Source organism: Sorghum bicolor, chromosome 5 (genome assembly GCF_000003195.3).
Source record: "Sorghum bicolor cultivar BTx623 chromosome 5, Sorghum_bicolor_NCBIv3, whole genome shotgun sequence".
Lineage (NCBI taxonomy): Eukaryota > Viridiplantae > Streptophyta > Magnoliopsida > Poales > Poaceae > Sorghum > Sorghum bicolor.
Genome location: NC_012874.2, coordinates 39,339,195 through 39,344,685, shown reverse-complemented (window position 1 = coordinate 39,344,685; position 5,491 = coordinate 39,339,195).

Below are 5,491 nucleotides of genomic sequence, written 5' to 3'. Positions count from 1 at the left end.
AAAAGGAGCAAGTGCTCGACAACCTCGCAGAAAAAAATGGACAAGTGTCCGGCAGTAGAATTAGGGGTACCTCGGTATCCACTTAAAAAAAAGAGAAAAAAAAATGATAGCCCATGGTCCCTCTAATAAGCAATATGCCAGCAAGAGTTGACAAAGATTTTAATTTCCAAAGTCTTTGATCTAAGAGTATGACATTCCCCTCCTCGGATCCCGTTTTGATCAGGCAATAAATGCAAAGTAAGAATGCTTGAGAATTTTTGCAAAATAAAACAGCCTCAGTGAGATATATATAAAAGATAATGAGTGATCTGAGAGAACCTATGAGGATCAAAAGGTATGCTAACTTTCTTTCAAAAATATAAAAAAACTCCAAGTGACAGGATTGAGAAGAAAGGATCTTTACTCTTGATCTTAAACTTCCCTGACTATGGTACACAGTGGATTTTTAACACCCTGCAATTATATAGAGAATGTTTTAAAATGTTTACCCCAGATATTGTTCTTAACCATCCTTTTCTCAAGGACGAGTAAAAGTCTAAGTATGGGGGTATTTGTTGACGATTCTTAAGTATCAATTTTAATTATCAAATAAACAAGAGAAAGGACCAATATGCAACCAACACCTAGAATTAGGGTTTGATCTGACAGAATTCCACAAGTTTTGTTGTTTATCTGTTTCTGCAGGGGGTTATCAGGAAATAAGGAAGAAAGGCCCACATGTCGGGATTACATAGAGATATCAACGCACCGCGCAATTTTACATCATCTAGAAGACTCCAGAAGCCACGAGACCGAAGCGGAGGCGAAACGGGGCCAGGCCCAGGGCGCCCGCCCTGAGGACCAGGGCGCTGTTGATATTTGGTAACGCAATAAGGAAATGATCCGCAAGCGCACGGATATCGGTGAGCATTTCACCCGGGAGGTTATCTAGAGTTATCGTATTTATATTTTTACCACTAGGAGAAAGGGTGCATCTGACTAACCAAATCTATTGCTACTATCCCTTTAGGCTACAAAGAATGTCTCTCGATGTGAGTGATGTATAGAGAAGACTGCAACCGTAGTCTCGTTCTAACCTTGGTAAGGATGATCTACTGTTCTATTGGGGAGGCTCACGGAATCTAGACAACACAAAGGATGTTCGACCCACACCTATAACCCTACCCGTCCTGCTAACGAGATGTGATCTGCAAAGGTAACTCGAATTGTCACGTTCCTCGCTACTACCACGGTCCAGCTAGTCAGGGGATATCTATGAGTACCCTAGCCTAAACACCACGTTTACGCTAACAAGTGATTACTCTAATACTCAACCGGAACAGGATTAAAGGAAACTCATAAACCAAAGAACAATAAAACAAGAACTTACTAGTATTAGAAGTCGAATTACTGAAGAATCTTGGAAGGAAGCCTCGGGTTAGGAGACTTGATCCCGTAGGTACAACTCGGAGTAGACACCGACAGGCCGGCCTTCCTCCGATCCACACCTCCACTCTATCTCTCTCAATCTAGTAGAAACTAGAAGATCTATTTCTACTTTACATTGGATGCTAAGCCTAAAAAGAAATATTATTTAGAGAAGAGGTTTTCCTTCGAGGGCACCCCTCAATCTCTATGATAATTTCTTGTCTCCTCCAGGGGCCAGAGGGGGTCTCTTTATATAGTCCTCACCCTCTATGCGTTTTTGGGTCGATAGGCGAGGTGGTACTATGTTATTCTAGATCCAATAGGTCGGTGGAACGTCGTGTGCGAAGAGAGTCCGGAACGGAGTCCAGAGGTGGGCGGGCGCCCAGGTCCTCAGGGCGGGCGCCCTGGGCCTGGCCCCTTTCGGGCTCCGCTTCCTTCCCGTGGCTTCTGGAGTCTTCTAGATGGTAGAAAATTGCGCGGTGGGTTGATATCTCTATGTAATCCCGACATGTGGGCCTTTCTTCCTTATTTCCTGATAACCCCCTGCAGAAATAGACAAACACCAAAACTCATGGAATTCTGTCAGATAAAACCCTAAGTCTAGATGTTAATTTCATTTGGATCCTTTTCTTTGTTTATTTGATAATTAAATTTGATACTTAAGGACCGTCAACAAACTCCCCCAAGCTTACCTCTTGCTCGTCCCTGAGCAAGGATGAACTCAAGAGTTTCTGCAGTGGTTTCATTTCTTAGAAGTACACACGCATTTAAGCAAGATCTCATCTCTGAGTTACAATAAACTGTTAAGACTTAAAACTTACTTACTTTACCTACACCATAGGACTTGTAACCGTCACTTCTGTCTTGAGTGGTTAAAAGATAGAACAGTCTAGCCAAGTGCCATGTCTCTTATTCTTGATCAGCTATAGCTCTGGGGTTTTTGCAGATTTTCAAATAAAACTCAGAAATTCCTTGTATGATTCTCTCAGGTCTCTCTTTTGTGGTATTTTTGGATCCTTACCAAGGCAGTGATGGTATATGCCTTCTCTCAAGATGTGTAGTATTTGTGGTATGAAGCATAGTGACATTGTCTTCTCTCTCACCCTACTCTAATAAGGCTTTAATATCTGGAGCTCATAGGTGGGAGATAAAGTATACATACTTAGAAGGCATTTATTGCATAGTCAAACCATGGATCCAAAGAAACAAATCAATAAGCCAAATCAAGATGTGCATGTGTGGCGAATGAATGGTGTATGGTGATGATGGTGATAACAATGGTGGTGGAAGTCTAATTCTACTTTGCTCTTTGAGGGGATACATACCTTCCTTGCTTTTGAAACTTTATGAGGAGAATGAGATGCTCTTCTTTTTCTTTTCTTTCGAGGTTCCGAGCAGTTGCTCCTTTTTATTTCCTTGTATCTTTTATTTTCTTTTTCTCTCTCTTTTTTTTAGAGCATTCATCTCTTGAGATAATATAGCAAGTGGTAGTAACAAGATAACTTGAGCATTTATTTCACAAGGGGAAACAGAAATATTTTTGGTTATTCTCTCCCGGATTAGGAGTAGAATACTTTTGGGTGGTTTTGGAGATGGAAATGAGTGGATATATGTGGATGGTACTTCCGGAGTAGAAGTAGCATGTATGAGTGAACGTGCAAGTGAATCTTGATTTGACCACATGACAAGCTCCTAAGGGTCTACACAGCTTGACCACACTCAATGCTCATAAGCAGTAAATAGTAAATGTGTGGCTCAAGGTCTAGCAAGCATGTATATATGGCTGTGGTAGGAATTTAAACTCTCATCATACAGGAACTCATCATGCAACATTTTAAAGATTTTCAAAGATAAAATTCTCCAGAATTCTAGCATCTCTAGGAACAGATAAACAGTAGCTCAACCTTCCCATATCATAACCATTAACAACTTAGACTTCAGATCAAGTTTTCATCCCACAAGTTTAGGTCTAGAGCAAGCCTTAAATTATAACAGTTATATCTAAACTTGAGAGAGAACTTCAAATTTGCAAATTAGGCAGAGCAACTATTCACCATATCCATGCTTTAAGTTTTATTAGATACAGATTAGCATAGCCACTTTATTTATTTATTAAACACACTAAGCAAAATATATATAAGCATAAAATCTTTATTTGGTTTTTCATAGTTATGTGTATTTATATTCTAATATAGTATAAGTATAAAGATAGATAGAAATACTTATCGAGGTAAATGGGGGTGCTCTCCCCCAAGCTGAATTTTGACGTAATTTCTCTTAATGTAGCTAGCAGGTGGCAGAGGTGTGTTTGAAAGTCAGCAGTATTTTGACAGCGATTAGAATGTCCTCCGTCTGCTATTCTTCTTGATTCTTAAATTCTGTGGAGCTCAAATAGACAACAAAGCTTGTGGAACTGATTAAGTGTTAGCATAAATATCTAGCCTTTATCATGTTGAGACTCCTTAATAAATATTACTCCCTGTTTTTATATTTTTGTTTTTATAAAGCAGAAAAATATTTATTTTATTTTTATGCCACCACAGTGAATGTACTTATGGGTTTTATGCCACTCGTCTACTCACATGGGGCTTACAGTTTATTTTTTCACATTTTTATTTTCTTTCTAGGATAATACGAACATGATTAACTAAGTAAACTATTTGAAATAATTAAAAGGGAAAGGATAACTACCAAGTTTACCTCTTGGCAAGGCGTTCGGTGTTTTTAAGTCCTCCGAACGGGACTCTCCATTTTCTTAATCGTCCTGAGGTTCGTTGGGTGGCATAGTCGGTACTTCTGGCAGCGCCTCCTGTTCATTTATAGTTATCTTCATTTTCCATACCTGACTCGGTGTTTCAATTTCCTCTAGGTAATTCTGTTTAAACTCAACGTCTTCTGATCTTACAACTTCTCCTTCATAGTCTGCCCATCCGTCCTTGATGATCTGCCTCCTCTGGTTGCGGTTGCGTCTCTTTAATCTTTAATCTTTGTTTAGTCCTTTAATCTTTGTTCTTAGTACTACCTTCGTGATCCCACACTCCTAATCATATAAGCTAAAGTATTGCACATTCAATCTTTAGAAGATATAAACAAAACATAAATATAGATAGATTATCTTTCCATTAGGTTGAGCCATCTGATCTAACAAATGTTTTAAATGCTACACTCATGATCCATCAACTTTGTCTTGCTCACTATGCTTAAGGTTAGAGAAGAACAAATACACTTTTGGTTCTGTTGTTGTTTTCCACCAACAGGGCCCATGCACTTGATCTCTGCCTTGTCTCTATGAACAGGTACACTTCAAACAAAACATGGAGGAGTTTTACAACTCCTAGATTCCACCAAGTGAAGAACCGGGATCTACGAGCACAAACACAATGGAGATCAGACACTTAGTTTCCCAAAGGAAATATTGAAGAACCTCTGTGTCCGAGTTGGTACCTTGTACGCTTCAGCAAACTTCGTGGTGATAGAGACTGGTATTGAGGAGAGGGCACCCATCATCTTACGGAGGCCATTCCCAAACACCAGAGCTGTCATCTACGCTAATGCTGCCAAAATCAGTTTCTACATCAAGGGGAAGAAGGAGATTTTCCTTCAAGAACAAGACTACACAAACTTCAGAGCAATCCCGACATGAACCAAGGAAGAGGACCAACAGGAGGAACAGGAACAAGCAAATGTGGACCGAGTCAGCTAAGATGGTCACTGTAGCTCAAGGAGGTCAAGATCGTTGACTCAAGTCACCTTTCTTGATCAAGAAGGACGACCCTGGTGTTCCAAGAATCGAATGCACAAACAATGGATACTCTTTTCAGAAGGCACTCTATGACACCGGATCTGACGACAACATAATGGCCGCAGTCACTTATCAGCTCCTGCATGGAACCATGCCACTACAACCAAGATACATTCAGCTTCAAACAATTTTCAGGTCATTGACATGGGAGAAGACAAGTATGATCCATCCACCATCCTTGGAAGACCGTTCCTAAACACTATCAAAGCCATTATCTATATTGGAACCGGAGAAGTCCACATGCACTTCCCCTCTGAGAAAGGTACGCCACTACTTTAATGA